Source organism: Anser anser (genome assembly GCF_964211835.1).
Source record: "Anser anser genome assembly, contig: SUPER_W_unloc_4, whole genome shotgun sequence".
Taxonomy (NCBI): domain Eukaryota; kingdom Metazoa; phylum Chordata; class Aves; order Anseriformes; family Anatidae; genus Anser; species Anser anser.
Window position 1 is genome coordinate 274540 of NW_028154228.1, and position 19073 is coordinate 293612.

Consider the following 19073-nt stretch of genomic DNA (forward strand, 5'->3'; position numbering starts at 1 on the left):
TCAATTGGCAACTTGGAAAAGGCACGACCAGATAATAGTAAGACAGGATACCCCGTCAAAATATGGGTGAATGTGACAGAGGGTTATGTACCACAATCTGTCATGGTTGATGCTCATGAGGTGTTAGCTTGTGGAGATTTAAATGCCCAGAGACAATTGAGCAGAGAGAACAAATAACTGGTAGAGACCCAACAGCCAGATTGAGAATAGCTAAATGGAAACAATACTCTATTGCCATCAGAGAAAGGGAGAAACTCAAGGAGAAAACAGGAGAGAAAACAGGAGGCCCTCTTTGAAATGCGGCAGTTCAAACATTTGAGATTGAAACAGGGTATGGGGATGTGAATGCCTGGATAGAATGGGTCAAATATACTGTCCAGAGTCTCAACCATAGCAATTGCTATGCTTGTGCCTCGGGATGACTGATTGCCCAGATAGTGCCCTTCCCGTTCAGGTGGACCAAGGATTCCCAGGGGATGCGATGTATGATTGCATTGTACCAAGAAAAGACTGCCTGGGGAAATGAGGCCTGTAAGTCTCTCTCTTTGCTGTTCCCTTCCTTGCATGATAGCAATATCAGGGTTCCCCCTGCATTCTCTACAGCTATAGGTAACCATACAGCTTGCCTCTCACGGCAGGGTGTGAGTGCTACCCGGCATCTGGGAGAATTTGTCTTGTGCACGAGGACCTTGAATGCTGTGAAGGACTTGATGGGAAACTGCTCAAGACTTGAGATCCCCAGGGCAGATCTCTGGTGGTACTGTGAAGGGAAGATCTTACGGTCCACCCTACCATCTAACTGGGGAGGCACTTGTGCACTTGTTCACTTAGCTATACCCTTCACCCTGGCATTTGGAAGAGAAACATCACAAATACCCAGAAGAAGTAAAAGAGGCTTAGGAATATCATTCGATGATAGAGTCTACATAGATTCTATTGGGGTGCCTAGAGGAGTTCCCGATGAACAGGAAGCCAGGAATCAAATTGCTGCAGGGTTTGAGTCATCATTGTTCTGGTGGGTAACAATCAATAAGAATGTGGATTGGATTACTTATATTTATTATAATCAGCAGAGATTCATAAATTATACAAGGGATGCGATAAGAGGAACTGCTGAACAACTAGGTGCCACCAGCAAAATGGCTTAGGAAAACAGAATAACATTAGATATGATGCTTGTGGAGAAAGGAGGTGTGTGTGTGTGATACTGAGCATACTGCCCTGGATGGCATAGTAACTAGAGCATTGCAAGGGTTTACCACCCTTGCCAGTGAATAGGCAGAAAAATTAGGCATATTTACATCCTTGATCATAGTAGCAGGAGTTTTGACAGCCGTTGGTTGTTGCATTATCCCCTGTGTAAGAGGACTAGTACAGTGGTTAATTGAAACTGCACTATTGAAACAAATGACCATGGAGCCACCACCTTACTCAGATAAGGTGATGATATTAGAGGAGATGGAAAGCAAAGAAGGTGAAGAAGAGGAAGATATCTACCAAATTACACCTTAAGGTAACACCTCACGGTGTTAAGTCAAGTCAGATAAGTGAGGAAAACATTACCACTTCAAACAGTAAAAAAGTCAAAAGAAATTTGAAATTTAACAGGCCGGCAACTGAAGGCCTTGCATTGTCTGTGAAGCATCAGATAGATTGTGAACCTGGATTACCCACTCAGTGGGGAAACAGGAGAGGGTCCTGTCATCATAAAGTATATAAACTGTGTTTTGGAACCAGTAGGTGCGCTCCTGCTTGTGGGACGCCCACCACTGCAATCGCGAATAAATTACTACTTCACTGAGATCCTCGCCTGAGCCTAAGTTATTGGCTACGGAGTGTTTCTCACAACCTTACAGCAGCTAAGAATGCAAGACATATTCCAGGAATCATTTAATTGCTAACATTAGTCAAGGTGTGTTTGAAAGACTGCATTATAAAATGAAAATAAATGTCCTGATTAAAACTTCTCCTGGCCCAAATGTTTGTTGAATCTATTATCAAAAAATGACTAAATATAGGTCAGCTGTGGAGAAGGACTTGTTTCTTACTGGTGTTCCCAAATGCATCTACAACACAACAAGGGAGGCATGAAACCTTTCACTGTCTCCCAGCAGGAACCATCAACTTCTCAATTCTAGGCATTGTTAATGACATCACCAAGGAGCATGACTTTGGTCAAAAGCTTGGCAGGAGGTGCTAGCAGCTGTTAAATCAACAGCAATCAAAACTGGAAAACCAACATGCTTGCTACCATCAAATTTAAAAGAGAACTTATTGTGTCCCAAACACAGCAGCAGGTTTAATAGAAAAGTAGACATGTTTATGGTTTCAGATTTACAACAAGACTTATAAACACCTTATTACTCAGAATCGAGTCTGCTGCCCTAGAAACTAAGAATATTACTTTGTTGAGAAGAAGGATCTGTTGACACAAATGTCTTGCCTAAGTTTGCCATTGTGGTTAACCAAAGTACATTTACTACTGAGAAGGTAAATAAAAGCAAACAAGATGCCTCTTATACTACAATGCAGTAATGTTCAAATTGACCAAGCTTAATGCTAAGAAGTAAATATGCTTAATGTTAATGGAATTTTTCTAGATGCTATTTGACATGTTGGGCTTAACATCTTATATGTGTCCTAATGAATGGGAATGTGTTTTCAGTATTACATGTACTTAAAGACCTCATCAAAAATAATCAGAGGAGCTTCCATGAATACCACAGTTAACCATACTGCAAATGAAATGGTTAATGGTTTACTCTTACATTAGCATGAATAAATCAATCTTGTCCCATATAGTATATGTATACAGAAAAATTAACTGACAATTAAAACGATAACACTAATGGAAACATGCTCTATAAACTTAAGTCAACTACACAGACTGTGCTCGGGGGTATTGGTCAATAGCCAGCTGAACAAGAGCCAGCAGTGTGCTCAGGTGGCCAAGAAGGCCAACAGCATCCTGGCTTGTATAAGAAGCAGTGTGGCCAGCAGGACTAGGGAAGTGATTGTCTCCCTGTACTCGGCTCTGGTGAGGCCGCACCTTGAACACTGTGTTCAGTTTTGGGCCCCTCACTACAAGAAGGACATCAAGGCGCTGGAGTGTTTCCAAAGAAGGGCAACAAAGTTGGTGAAGGGCCTAGAGAGCAAGTCTTATGAGGAGCAGCTGAGGGAGCTAGGGTTGTATAGCTTGGAGAAAAGGAGGCTTAGGGAGACCTTATCACTCTCTACAACTGCCTCAAAGGAGGTTATAGCAGGGTGGAGGTCGGTGTCTTATCCCAAGCAACAAGGGATAGAATAAGAGGAAATGGCCTCAAGTTGCACCAGGCAAGGTTTAGGGTGGATATTAGGAAAAAATTCTTCACTGAAAGGGTTGTGCAGCATTAGAACAGGCTGCCCAGAGAAGTAGAGTCACCATCCCTGGAAGTCTTCAACAGACGTGTAGATGTGGTGCTTGGGGACATGGTTTAATGGTAGACTTGGCAGTGCTAGGTTAACAGTTGTACTTGATGATCTTGGAAGCCTTTTTCAACCTAAGTGATTCTGTGATTCTATGATTCTATGAGATAACACAGTGACTCAAATCTGCAGGACTGAGAAACTGGGAAACCCAGGTTTTGTGTCTGAGCTTCTGTTCAGGGCTGCAAGGTCTTACACAGCTGTGGGGCTGCTTCTCCAGTAAGTAATCAAAAGCATGCCCAGCTTCATCTGTTGCTACTGGAGAAACTCCAGCTCATATAGAACCTCATGATGTCCAGTCTTGGATTACACTGCAGCCACAGACAGTATAGATAGACTCCTCTGGAGTTTTGTCTTCTGCCTACAAGGAGGAAAAATGAAGACAAAAAAGAGGGAGATGGAAACTACAGTTAAGAAAATAAGGCTATAGTATGTCCATTTCAATATACAGCATTAAACTGGATCAGATTAGTTTTAAGTCTAAGGAATCTTGAAAGGCAACTCCCTTTCATCTGAATTTCTTTTTGCTAGATGAATGCTTTAACACTGCTTTAGTTCTGTTTTTAAAATTAAGCTTGAAGTCATTAAAAATAATGCAGAAGAAGACCAGCTTCCAGTGACTTTTCAAAACATCTGTTATTAAGTCTTGCTCCAGAACATGTTTATGTAAGTAGAGATTACACATTAAAATAAGTTTGATTTCTGAGCAGAAAGTCTTTCTTAGGGTCTAAGATGACACCCTCATACACATCTGTGAGCAATAACGGAGCCTCATATCAGAAGTGTTACAATTAATATGAAAACACAAAACAGTCAGCAGCTGCTGAAAGGAGAAAAAAATAGAAAAAGGCCAAAGTAATAGGATCACATGATTTCTTGGTAAGGCTATAATTTACACCATGCCACAAATCAGCATGGGAAGGACAAATTTTGCTCAGAGATCACAGATTCCTTCAGAGAAGATCCCCACTGTCCTGCTGTAATTTGTGACACAACCACTCAATGGAATAATGCTGACAAGTCAGTAGTTTTCCACCTCCACAGAAAAAGCTCCAAGCTCTGAATTTCACAGCTTCTACCTCCTTTTTCTGGCTTTTTTGCTTCTTCATGGTGGTAATAGAGGAAGAACAACATTTCCAGTCACTCTGTATTTAACAATATTGTGCAAAAACTTGTGAAACAACCTTTCTTACATTGTATCCTGAGAGAATCAGGGCTCAGGAGTGGGTTAGTCACACAGTTCATTTGTGGAAGATGAGATGCCATTCTCCCATGATTCTAATATTTAGATGAGATAGAGTAAACACTCCTTTGCCCATACTATTTCAAAATAAACCAGATTCAGTTCTATTAGAACTGTTCACATGGCCAGATACTGTGTAGTAGCTAAGCAGCAATAACATCTGGAAAGACTACAACTAGGAAATGGTTGGCTGACCATGGATACCATGGTATCCTGATTTCCAGTTTGTACCTTTCCACATTATACAGCTTCTCACTTGATCCACAGAGTCTCTCTGCCATTTCTTGTAGAAATTAAGTTAAGTTAGAAGGAGGGAGATAGAAGCAATGCTTCTGGTAGCTGAACCACAATTCCCTGAGAGGTTTTCCAAAGTACTAGTATTGGCCATGATTTTGAGCTGCATCCAGAATTACATAGGCTTTCCAAACTTCCAAAATGCTGCTGCCCAAATACCTGCATCAACTTCTTGTCTACAGACTTCTTGTCTGGAAGGTGAGATCATCTCTAGCTTCATTGAGTTTCTCAGGTGGTCAAAGTCACTGTAAGGCCATTCTCAATGACTTTTGAAAACTTATGGTGATCAGGGGAGGTTCCTCAGAAACAGAAGAAAGAAAATGTCAAATGTCTTCAAGAATGGCAAGAAGAAGGGTCTGGAGAGCTACAGGCTGGCCAGACTCAACTCGGTCCCTGGTAAGGTGAAGTAGCAAATAATTCTGGAAACCATTCTGAAATACATGAAGGACAAGAAGGTGACTGGCAGACATCAGCATGAATTCGATGACACCAAGCTGAGTGGTGCAGCTGATACAACAAAAGGAAGGGATGCCATTCAAAGGGATCTGGACAGGCTGGAGAAGTGGGCCCATGTAAACCGCATGAGTTTCAACAAGTCATAGTGCAAGGTGCTGCACCTGGGTTGGGGCAATCCCAGGCATGAGTACAGACTGGGAGAACTCATTGAGAGCAGCCCTGCAGAGAAGGACTTGGGGGTTCTGGTGGACGAAAGGCTCAACGTGAGCCAGCAGTGCGCACTTGCAGACCAGAAGGCCCACTACATCCTGGGCTGCATTAACAGAGGCAAGTCCAACAGGTTTAGGGAGGTGATTTTCCCCCTTCTCCTCTGCCCTCATGAGGTCCCACCTGGAGGACTGCATCCAGGTTCGGGGCCCCCAGCACAAGAAAGATGTGGACCTGTTAGAACGGGTCCAGAGGAGGACTACAAAGATGATCAGAGGGCTGGAGCACCTCTCCTATGAAGAAAGGCTGAGAGAGCTGGGGATGTTCAGCCTATAGAAGAGAAGGCTCCAGGGAGACCTCATTGTGGCCTTTCAGTACTTAAAGGGGTCTTATAAAAAAGATGGAGAAGGACTCTTTACTCAGGTAGATAATGATAGGACAAGGGGGAACGGTCTTGAACTAAAAGAGGATAGATTCAGACTAGACATTAGGAGGAAATTCTTCACTATAAGGGTAGTGAGGCACTGGAACAGGTTGCCCAGAGGAGCTGTGGATGCCCCATCCCAGGAGGTGTTCAAGGCCAGGCTGGATGGGGCTTTGGCCAACCTGATCTAGTGGTTGGCATCGCTGCCTATGGCAGGGGGGTTGGAACTAGATGATCTTTCCCTTCCAATCCAAGCCATTCTATGATTCTGTGATTCTATGCTTGATCATCTTACATTGAGATGACTAGACTGATGGATGGAGCGCAGTAGATGTTGCATATTACAACTTTAGCAAGACTTTTGATACTCTCTACCGTAACAACCTCATAGGCAAACTGATAAAGTATGGGCTAGATAAGTGGACAGTTAGTTGGCCTGAAAAGTGGCTGAACTGTCAGGCTCAGAAAGTTACAATCAGCAGCATGAAATCCAGCTGTAAGCCAGTGATTAGTGGTATATCCCAAGGTTGATACTGTTTAACATCCTTGTTAAGGACCAGGACAATGGGACAGAGTGAACCCTCAGCAGATTTGCACATGCTACAAAAGAGGGAGGAATGGCCAGAGGGTTGTGTCACCATTCAGAGGGACCTCGACAGGTTGGAGAAAAGGGCTGACAGGAATCTCATGAAGTTCACCTAAGGGAAATGCAAAGTCCTGCATTAGGGAAGAGGTAACACCATAAATCAGTACAGGCTGTGGGCTAACTGTCTTGAAAGCAGGTTCATAGAGAAAGACCTGGGCATCCTGGTGGACGACAAGTTGAACAGGAGCCAGCAATGCACATTTACAGCAATGAAGACCAACAGCATCCTGGGATGCATTAGGAAGAGCCTTGTCTGCAGGTTGCAGGAGGTTATCCTGCTCAACTGTGGTGAAAGCATTTCTGGAGTGCTGAGCCCAGTTCTGGGCTTCCCAAAAAGAGACATACATAGATGGCGCAAGTCCAGTCATACAGCTGTTTAAGGGACTGCAATATCCATTATATAAGAGGTTGAGAGAGCTGGGGTTGTTCAGCCTGGATCAGAGAAGGCTCAGGTGAATATTATCAATGTGCATAAATTCCTGACTGGGAGGAATAAAGAAGATGCAGCTAGATTCTTCTCAGTGGTGCCCAGTGACAGAACAAGAGGCAATGGGCACAAAATGAAAAGTGAATTTCTGCCTGAACATGCAAATTTATTTTTGTTTTTTACTGTGAGGGTGAACAGGTTTACCAAAGATATTAAGTCTCCGTCATCAGAGATATTCAAACCCTAACTGGCTGACTGGACATGGTCCTGAATAACCTCCTCTAGTTGACTCTGCTTTGAACCAGCAAGTTGGATTAGATGACCTCCAGAGGTCCTTTCCAACCTCAAAAATTCTGTGTTTTTGCAAATTGCCTAATAACTCACAAAGATGAAAAGTCAGGACTAGAACTTACTACCCCCTTTTGTTTAACTGTTAGAATCCTCTGTCAATTAAGAAAAGACAGATCAGATAAATTAATAGCAGGTAACTTCATCGATACAGTCTTCAACTCAAAAAGTTCATAATCACAAGCTTCTGAAAACTAGAGTAGGCTGAAGAGAAGGTTGGTCTATACAGGTCATTCTTATATTCTCATCATAATAAATTCATCTCTGTTTACAAGCATGTAGGCCAAAAATAAGTCATCTCTGAGCTGTAACAGAAAATTGGTCATTTAGCTAAATTCCTGAGTTACTGTTTCTTGAAAACTAAAATGGATAATGATAAATAAGGATATAGTATAATATATATAGTGTGTACATATATAATATATATAATATATAATATATATATTATATATATATATTGCATAAAGATACAGTATAATAAATTATATCTAAAACTGTTGTGGTTTAACCCGTCTGGCAGCTAAGCACCACACAGCCATTCACTCACCCTCCCCCTTCCCTCTCTGGGATGGGGGAGAGAATCAGAAAGAAATGAAGCCTGTGGGTTGAGATATAGACAGTTTATTAGGACAGAAAAGAAAGGAAAATAATGATAATGATAATAGTACTACTACTACTAATGTGTACGAGACAAGTGATGCACAATGCAATTGCTCACCACCCGCTGACCGATGCCCAGCCTATCCCCGAGCAGCTCGCCCCCCACCCCGGCCAGCCACCCCTATATATTGTTTAGCATGACGTCAGATGGTATGGAATACCCCTTTGGCCAGTTTGGGTCAGCTGTCCTGGGTCTGTCCCCTCCCAGCTCCTGCTGCACCCCTAGCCTGCTCGCTGGCAGGACAGAGCGAGAAGCCGAAAAGTCCTTGGCTTGGTGTAAGCACTGCTCTGCAACAATTAAAACATCAGCATGTTATCAGCGCTCTTTTCATCCTAATCCAAAACATATCACCCTACCAGCTACTAGGAGGAAAATTAACTCTGTCCTAACAGAAACCAGGACACTGGGTAATGTTTGCAGCTGCTGGAGGGATATTAATTGGAGCGTTAAAAATTGTATGTCTTATTTGTGGATGTCTGGGTATCTCATGTTGAAAGCATTTGTGTAAGTATATGTGTTTGACACAAAGTATTGTTGTGAAGTGAGTTACTCCACGAGGAACATGGCCAGAGACGATACAAACAACTTTGGTTATTGTTTTAAGTGATATATTCTTGTGGTATGAACGAGAAGTGCAAGGGACCTCTTTGTGTGATTGTGTGATTGTGCTGTGAGTGATGTAATGGGTAAAGCCTTGTTTGTTCATTAAATGTTGCTGATGGGAGGTTTCAACGGTTGACTGCTTATACCCCCAATATCCTGTTGAAGGAAAAAACCAAGTATGGGAACTTCCTGTTAAGTTAACGGTTGCAATAGAAACCAGCTCCAAATATGGGCAAAATGGCATTCCCCCTCGCATGGGAACACACACACTGCAGCAAAGTCATGACCCCAACGCAGAGGAAGACTACGATCTTCATCTCCACAACCACCAGAGGACTGACGAAGACCCCCTAGCAACAGGCCGCGCAGTCGTAGAAGACACCAGGAGGTGCTACTAAACCCGGAACTACTAGGCTATAAATCAAGACTCTGGCGGGCTTAGGTGTGCGCTGTTGGCAGAGCAGGAGACTCCCCGGGCGCCCAGCGCTGTTTTACTTATCGCTGCTTGCTGAAATGCTCAAATAAATAGAAATTCGATCTACCTTACCCACGATGTGTCGGGAATGATTTCTACCAGAACTAATTTATAACAGGGGGCACTGGTTATCACCCAGCCGGATGATGAAATATCAGGCAATACTAACTGAACAAGGTGACGTAACCTTGAAAACGACTAACCTGTTAAATCCAGCAGTATTTCTAGGAACTGTTCCAGAAGAAGGACCGTTGGAACACAATTGTGTGGAAATAATCGAACATACGCCAGCCGCGAAGATTTGAAGGCTGTACCCCTTGAAAGGTATTCAGTGGGAATACCACACTCCGTGGCACCCACAAAGCTCAGGGAAAGTAGAAAGGATGAATCAAACAATAAAACAACAATTGGCTAAGTTAATGATCGAGGCACAGCTGCCCTGGACGAAATGCTTACCATTGGCACTTTTAAACATAAGAACTAAACCACACAGTGAGACTGGATTATCATCATATGAAATGTTATATGGTACGCCTTATTCTCAAGGGATGCCCCTAGGGAACAATGTAGTTGAGGATCATAGTATCCAGAAATATATAATTACCATTGGAAGGAGATTACAGGAGCTAAGAGAAATTGGGATGATGACTCAAACACCACCTTTAGGATTTGCTATTCATAAGATACAACCAGGAGACAAGGTCTTAATAAAAACCTGGAGAGAAGAATCATTGAACCCCCGATGGGAGGGACCGTACCTTGTTTTACTTACTACTGAAACAGCTGTGAGAACAGCAGAAAGGGGTTGGACCCACGCATCCAGAATAAAAGGACCAATAACTACCGAAGCCTGGAGGGTTGAGTCCGCTCCTAGGGAACTGAAACTGAGACTAAAGAGGAACTGATATCCCAACAATGAGGTTCTGCATGAATTAAGGACACTGGATAAAGAGGACAAGGCTGCAGGGAGGAAAGGGAGAAGGCAAGACCGGGGTAGGACCCTCCACTGCGGCGTGTATGGTCTACCGAGGGAGGCAACCCCTATGGGTATTGACCGCCGAGTGAGAGTGCCTCGACCGGACTTCTCCCGCGCTAAGATCAGGTTGTCCTGAGAAAAATAACATGAGAACCTTTTAAACCCATAATAAAATTGTGATTAGTTTTTCCAGGAGCTGGATCACCCCGAAGGGCTGAATGGTAACACAAGCTCTGAAAGCGGGCCCAACCCCATGACTGAAGGCGTTTCCCACACTCTCAAGATTGGATGGCGAAAAAGGATAAGGAATGCTATACTTCCTGGTATTGTTTTTACAGGGGCAATTGGGTCATGGGCAGGAATGGAGGAATAACTTTTTCACTTTGGGGGAGGAAGTGGCCAAGGCCTTTAACCTTAGTAACTGCTGGATTTGTGGAGGACCGGGGGGGGAACTGAAAGTTGGCCCTGGGTAGCAGGCCCGGTCGAACCCAAGTGGTGGGTCAGTAATTTGAGCAAAGTTCATAATGGGACGCAATTTTGGAAAGAGGAAGGAGGCCCATGGCAGTTGCACTCATCAGCTCGGGGTGTATACTGCTTGAACAGAACAGGAACAGTGGCGGTGGGAAAAAGCATTTGCAATTGGACTCTGTCCCCCGGATATGATTGTACCGATCCTGGATGTAGTCCTATAAACTGTACAGCACGTAGTGGGAAATGGAACGCCACACATGTTCAGCTGAGAAACGGGACTTGGCTGAAATGCTCATATAGAGAATTTTTTGGATCCGGATGTGAAACTGTGGCAAGAGCACAAGCGGGGGGACAATTCGATGGTCAAATCTTGAGCTGTCAGCGTGATAACACCACTAAGGAACAGCATGTGGTGCGGGTCTATCGTTGGAAATGGCAGGATGAGAATGGGAGGCGAGTGTTCTTTAAACATTTCTGGTCAGCTTATAATATGACAGGCCGCCAAAGAGAACTGAATTGTGACTGTAAGTGGAAACCCAACGTGGGAGCTTGGAAGCATGCATATACGAGTACAAACGGGGCAGACATTGTAACAGGACCACTCGGTAACAAGGACACTCTGTATTATCACGCCCCAAAGGGTAAAGAGGGATGGGATGGTCCTTTTCCAAAAGGGACGTGGGCCCTAAAGGGACATTACTGGGTGTGTGGCAAACATGCTTACAAGAGGCTACCCGGAAACTGGTCGGGAATATGCTATATGGGGTACATAAGACCCTTGTTCTTTTTATTGTCACAAACACAAGGAAATCATTTAGGAATAAGATTATATGATGACCTGAACAGAATGAAACGATCTATTGATACTTCCTTAGCCGGGGGTAGTGCCCAAAAATGGGGAAAGGATGAATGGCCTCCTGAAAGAATCATACAGCATTATGGGCGAGCTACCTGGAACCCGAATGAGTTGGTATCAGGAGCCCGAGAACCTATTTATAATTTGAACCGAATAATTAGGTTGCAGGCTATCCTCGAAGTTGTAACCAATCAAACAGCGACGGCCTTGGATCTTTTGGCTGATCAATCCACTCAGATGAGGAATGCTATCTTTCAACATAGAATGGTCTTAGACTATTTACTAGCAGAAGAAGGGGGAGTGTGTGGAAAACTGAACGATTCTAATTGTTGTTTACAAATTGATGATAATGGAAAAGTGGTTAAACAGATAACAAAGGAAATTAGGAACTTAGCCCACGTCCCAGTACAAACCTGGAAGGGTATGGATTGGGATTTCTTTTTGTGGTTGCCCGGTGGACCATGGGTTAAAAGGATGCTATTTTTATTTTTATGTGGTGTAATGACGTTATTGTTTATACCTTGTATGATACCTTGCTTTACGTTGTTGGTACGGCAAATAATAAATAGCACCCAATTTGTGATGACTTCGGTAGAGAAAAAAGGTGATGTGTCAATAATGATGCTTAAGAAATGGACTCCCCGAGAACTGACTGATGAAATCCAACTGTTACTAACAAAGGTTGAAGAAGAGACACGAACTGATGATCTTAAAAAGAAGGTGAGGGATTTTAAGGAATGGTCCGGCAATTCGTGCCACTAAGGGATTTGAAGGGTTAACATTGAGGCCTGGGTTTAGGTGATAAGAGAACAAAGGGATTTCTTTAGAGGAAAACTGCTGACTCTGCACGGACATGCAGTAACTTCCGACACCCGGCCAAGAGACCACCAGATAAGGAGGAAGAATATGAGCCTCCCATCCGAGCGGCCCCCGAGAGACTACCAGAGACTGATAAGCAGGCGCCCCTGGGAGGACTTCAGAGTCGGGAAACCAATTATAATAACCCTGCCTCTTTTAGAAGTAGTAATAAATATGTATTAGCCTAGGAGTATAAAAATTAGCCGTCTTACGTAACGGGTGTGCGTCCTGGTGGAGCAGAGACTCCCGGCGCACCCAGCGCTGTTTGCTTGCCTCTATTCGTTTAATAAATTGTAAACTTTGATTGTTATCCTATTTGGGACTCAGCCATTTATAACAGCCGTGTGTTTCCCCGAGACCTCTGCCTGGGTAGCCACATCTGTGACTGTGGCTGGAGAGGCTGCAAGAGATGCGGAGGCCATGATTTTCTGCCTGGTGGATACCATGGCTGGGCTCTTCATGAGCAGGTTACAACCACCGTTGGGAAAGACCGTTGGAAAATTGCGGTGAGGGCGCCCTCCCTGCTTGCCCTGCCCTGCAAACTGCTGCTCCACGCCCTGTTTGCCCGTCCTGTTCACCGTGCTCCTGGTCGCTTGCGTTCCCTAGGGGCTGCCTTTGTAGGGCCGGGGAGGGGGTGCTGCTGGCTCCGCCCACACCTCATCAGCCTCCCTCACGAGGGCTGCTGGGCCCTGGCGGCTCCCTCGGCTGCCTCGAGTGGCCTCGATGCCAGAAAAAAAGCCCTGCCCGCCTCGGTCCCCCCGCTTCGCTGCAGAACGCGTCTGCCCCAGAGCTGATCACCTCGCCGATCGCCTCCGCGGTTTCCCTTTTGTTTATAGTTTGCTGTTATCATAGGTGACCTCAGTGGGTGAAAAAAATGAGTTTTTCTTTCAAGGGTTGTGTTGCAAAGTTGTATGTAGGAAGTGCTACAGGCCTTGGTGTCCTGCCAGTTCAGACTGCTTTCTCTTGGATGGGAAATCCTACTTTTTATTCCCAGAGAGCTGCTTTAACACAAACATTTTTTTTTTTTTTTTATAAATCCGAGAGTCTGAATTATATCCTTGTGGTTAGGAAAAAAAGACATTTTACTAGAGAAGACACTTGTTATGACCTTAGTTAAAATGCCGACTGCAATAAAAAGTATTTTCAAGTGTCATTTATATATTAAGCAAGATTTAAAGAGACATTCACAAATATCTGTCTCTGCTTGCCTAAATTGCCTTTTATTCTCAGAAATAACGAGGTAAAATGTAGCTTGTCTCTTTCAGACTAATGGCCTGATTTTTGTGATCAACACACATTCAGTGAGAGTTTTTTCAAGTAAGCATGATAAGCTCAGGCTCTAAAATCAGACCTGATTATACCCTAGGCATTTTTCTAGCTTCCCTGCACTGCAGAATCTGGATTGTGACCAGCAAGCTTCACAACAGTTTCCTCCATATTTTCCAAGAAGTTCACAAGGTGTCCTCATTCCTCATTTCCGAGGAGGGTGGGTGGGAGGGAAATGGATGATATCCAAGGGAAGTGTGGGGATCCCAGAAGTGCATCTACAGAGAGAACAGATTGTTTCCCCATCAGCCCCACCAAGGCCATAGACAAAAATAAGTATTAAGGTTTGTTTGCTCCCCTTCTATTGAAAGCAGTCCCCCCCGCCCTTTTTTTTTTTTTTTAATGGTGCTAATGGGCAAGTCATTGCTCCAGGAGTCTCTGGTGTTTCTCAGGAGTCTCTTCATACTTTGTTCTGAGCCTGAAGCAGAAGAAAGACAGTTTTAAATCTGTGAACTCCTTTTTGTTTGTTTGTTTTTTGTTGTTTTAAAGACTGTGGTGGTTTTACCCTGCTAGGCAGCTGAACTCCACCACAACCGCTCTCTCACTCCCTCTCCTTAGATGAGGAGGGGAAGAAGCAAAGGAAAGAACAACTCACGGGTTGAGATAAGGATAATTTAATTAAAGGGAAAAAAATAATTATTAAGGAAAGATTATTATTAATTAAACAATTTAACTAAAGGGAAAAAAGGGAAAGGGGAAAAGGGAGGGGGAAAGGGAAAAAAACAAAACAAAACAAGTAAGGAGTGTGTGGAAGTGCAGAGGAAAGAAATTACTCTCTACTTCCCACAAATGAGCGATGCTTGACCACGTCCTTGAAGCAGGGCCTCAACGCACGTAGCCGGTGTTTGAGAGGAGGACAGACGTTTTTGCAACGAGAGCCTACCCCTCCCCTCTTGCTCCTTTTTCCACCTTTTATTGCTGAGTGTGACATCATATGGTATGGAATATCCCTTTGGTTGGTTTAGGTCAGCTGCCCTGGTGATGTTTCTTTCTCACCTTTTTTTTGCCCACCCCCTAGGAGGGTTAGAGAGAGTCCTGATGCTGTGCCAGCACTGCTCAGCAGCAGACACAACATTGGTGTGATACCACTGCTGTTCTAGCTACAAGTGCAGAGCACAGCACTGTATGGGCTGCTGCAGGGAAAGTTAACATCCCAGCCAGACCCAGTACAAAGACCTCTGCTATTTAGTAATATTATATTGGATTAATATTGAATTGGTGAGGATGCTAAGCAACCTGCCTTCTAACAGCATTATCTGCAGACTAAACAAACCTAATGTCAAGCTATACTTAATTCCTCAGAAGAAAACAAACAAACAACAACACTCCTCACTCATAAGCAGGAAGTCAATTTTGGTTTGGAAGAAAGAAATTCTCATAGTTCAAGGTCATGGCTCTATAACGAGACATCCCTTCCTACACATGCTCCTCAATGCTGGAGTTCACGTTTACCTTTGACCTTTCAAGCCATTTATAAGAAAGATCTTCCTGTGATTCCCTCTGACAGTTATTCACCCAAAATCCCAGCTGAATTCAAGGTCTGTTCTGTGTTTTCACAATGGCCATTGTAGGCAGTACTATGCACTCAGTTGCATACAGGGCACTTCTAATCTTTTGAGGAATTTTATAATTAGAAATGACTTGATCTCAGAGAACAGGCTTGGGAGTGGATATGCCTCTAATTAGCTGAAATCCTCCTCCTTTCCTCTTTCACACATAAGGCAATTTTTGTTTATGTTTCCTCACACTGAGAGAGCAGATGAGCAAAACCCCTTTGTGTTAGATAGTAGGATTTTTAGCCATTCATCCTCAAGGGCTTAATGAAAAATTGAAGGCTCAAGGAGTCTGGCACACAGGCACTGCCACGGCACATTGCAGAAGTCTGATGTCAGGTCAAAATGTTTGCAAAGCTCTGGAGAGAAGGGGGACTCATTCCTGGCTGAAGCTAAACTGATCTAGTTTGGTACTTAAAAAGGCAGAATATACAGCTCCTACATTTTTGATCTCAAACTGTGTTGGGTTTATCTGTATTTTCAGCTCTTAGTCTATGTGCTAAAAATCATAGAAAAAGTAGGTTGTATGGTATCAAATTGTAGCTGCTGAATGTATATATTCCATTATTAAAAAAAAAAAAAAAAACACAAAGGGAATAAAAAGAAGAGAAAAGAGCCAAAACACAGAGGCAGAAAGAAACTGATTTTTTGTAACAAGTGCTAGAGAAAGTAGTAGTAAATATTGCAATTGAGGCAAGCGGGGTGCTTTTGAAAGTGTTATATAAATGTGTAATAACAAAGAGCTATTGAAATTAGGAAGAACAAGCTGGACAGGAAGAAGGCAGACGTTTTCTGATGAAGCATGCTTTCTAACTCCAATTTCTCCTGGCCCCATAGATAGGAGACTTGAGTTGCCTTCATACCACTAAATAAAACAGGTCAAGCGCTGTGCTCCAGCCCTGTGATCACTGCAGATGGAATCCATCCCTGTGTCACTTGGCTCTGTGTCTCTCTGGGTCCCGCATAGGGTCTTTCCAGCCTTAAACTCGGTTGTCTGTTTTTCCCCTCCATCTCCAAGCGTCTGACCTAGAGTGAGGGCTGTGTTAGAGGCCACTGGTGGGTACTCACATTGCATGAGCCCACAGGCATGCATGCATCGTAGGCAGTGTGAGGTCATCCAGGGTGCTTGAGAGCACTGAGTCCTCTGGGAGGGTGCTGGGGGACTGTGTCAAGCGGAGGGAGCCGCATAAGGAGTATTTTAACCCAGACTCTCATCCCAGAGGGGACAGTTGGGCTGAGACATGCTGACAGAGAACCAGCCCAGGTGATCAGCAGTCCAGCACTAAGCTCGCTCACTGACCCTGCCTTATCACAGAATCACAGAATCACAGAATCGTCTAGGTTGGAAGAGACCTCCAAGATCATCCAGTCCAACCTCTGTCCTAACACTAACAAGACCTCCACTAAACCATATCACTAAGCTCTACATCTAAACGTCTTTTAAAGACCTCCAGGGATGGCAACTCAACCACCTCCCTGGGCAGCCCATTCCAATGCCTAACAACCCTTTCGGTAAAGAAGTTCTTCCTAACATCCAACCTAAACCTCCCCTGGTGCAACTTTAGCCCATTCCCCTTCGTCCTGTGGGCACGTGGGAGAATAGACCAACCCCCACCTCTCTACAGCCTCCTTTAAGGTACCTATAGAGAGCGATGAGGTCGCCCCTGAGCCTCCTCTTCTCCAGTCTGAACAATCCCAGCTCCCTCAGCCGCTCCTCGTAAGACTTGTTCTCCAGACCCCCTCACCAGCCTCGTCGCCCTTCTCTGGACTCTCTCGAGCACCTCCATGTCCTTCTTGTAGCGAGGGGCCCAAAACTGAACACAGTACTCAAGGTGCGGCCTCACCAGAGCCGAGTACAGGGGGGCAATCACTTCCCTAGACCTGCTGGCCACACTGCTTCTTATACAAGCCAGGATGCTGCTGGCCTTCTTGGCCACCTGAGCACACTGCTGGCTCATATTCAGCCGACTATCAACCAGTACTCCTAGGTCCTTCTCGGCCAGGCAGCTTTCTAACCACTCATCTCCCAGCCTGTAGCTCTGCTTGGGGTTGTTGCGCCCCAGGTGCAGGACCCGGCACTTGGCCTTGTTGAACTTCATACAGTTGGCCTCAGCCCATCGCTCCAGCCTATCCAGATCCTCCTGCAGAGCCTTCCTTCCCTCGAGCAGATCGACACACGCACCTAACTTGGTGTCCTCTGCAAACTTACTGAGGGTGCACTCGATCCCCTCATCCAGGCCATCGATAAAGATATTAAAGAGGACTGGCCCCAGCACTGAGCCCTGGGGGACTCCACTAGTAACCGGCCTCCAACTGGATTTGGCTCCATTCACCACAACTCTTTGGGCCCGGCCATCCAGACAGTTTTTAACCCAACAAAGCGTCCGCCAGTCCAAGCCACGAGCAGCCAGTTTCTTGAGGAGAATGTTGTGGGAAACGGTGTCAAAAGCCTTACTGAAGTCAAGGTAGACCACATCCACAGCCTTCCCCTCATCCACCAAGCGCGTCACTTGGTCATAGAAGGAGATCAGGTTCGTCAAGCAGGACTTGCATTTCATAAACCCATGCTGACTGGGCCTGATCGCCTGGTTGCCCTGTAAGTGCCGCGTGATGACACTCAAGATAATCTGCTCCATGAGCTTCCCTGGCACTGAGGTCAAGCTAACAGGCCTATAGTTCCCCGGGTCTACCCTCCAGCCCTTCTTGTAGATGGGCGTCACGTTTGCTAGCCGCCAGTCGACTGGGACCTCCCCTGATAGCCAGGACTGCCGATAAATAATGGAAAGCGGCTTGGCCAGCTCCTCCGCCAGTTCGCTCAGTACCCTCGAGTGGATCCCATCCGGCCCCATCGACTTGCGTACATCCAAGTGCTGTAGCAGGTCGCCAACCATTTCCTCGTGGATAGTGAGGGCCACATCCTGTTCCCCATCCCCTTCCACCAGCTCAGGGTACCGGGTATCCAGAGAACAACTGGTCTTGCCGCTAAAGACTGAGGCAAAGAAGGCATTGAGCACCTCAGCCTTTTCCTCATCTTTTGTAACTAAGTTTCCCCCCCCGCATCCAATAAAGGATGGAGATTCTCCTTAGTCCTCCTTTTTGTGTTTATGGATTTATAAAAACTTTTTCTGTTATCTTTAACGGCAGTAGCCAGATTGATCTCCAGATGACCTTTGGCCTTTCTAATTTTGTCCCTGCACAGCCTCGCAACATCCTTATAGTCCTCTTGAGTAGCCCGCCCTCTTTTCCAAAGATTATAAACCCTCCTTTTTCTCCGAAGCTCGAGCCACAACCCTCCGTTCAGCCAGGCCGGTCTAGTTCCGTGTCGGCTCGTCTTTGGGCACGTGGGGACAGACCGCTCCTGAGCCATTAAGATTTCCTTCTTGAGGAGCGCCCAGCCTTCCTGGACTCCTTTGCCCTTCAGAACCTCCTCCCAAGGGACTCTGCCAACCAGTGTCCTGAACAGCTCAAAGTCAGCCCTCCGGAAGTCCAAGACAGCGGTTTTACTGGTCCCCTTCCTGACTTCGCCAAGAATAGAGAACTGAACCATTTCGTGGTCACTCGGCCCAAGACAGCTCTCGACCACCACATCTCCCACCAGTCCATCACTGTTTGTGAACAGAAGGTCTAGCGGGGCTCGTCCCCTGGTAGGTTCACTAACCAGCTGCGTCAGGAAGCTGTCTTCCATGCTCTCCAGAAACCTCTTAGACTGCTTCCTCTGGGCTGCGTTGTGCTTCCAGGATATGTCTGGGAAGTTGAAGTCCCTCATGAGAACAAGCGCTGACGA

The 19073-nt window shown here is 45.1% G+C and overlaps 1 protein-coding gene across 1 annotated transcript in view; it reads right to left on the minus strand.

Moving 5' to 3' along the window:
• LOC310888931 (G2/mitotic-specific cyclin-B2-like) overlaps positions 1–19073 on the minus strand; it is a gene marked incomplete at both ends in the record, with an annotated part of 147948 nt that overhangs the window by 120854 nt on the left and 8021 nt on the right. The gene's annotated exons all lie outside the window — the stretch shown is intronic.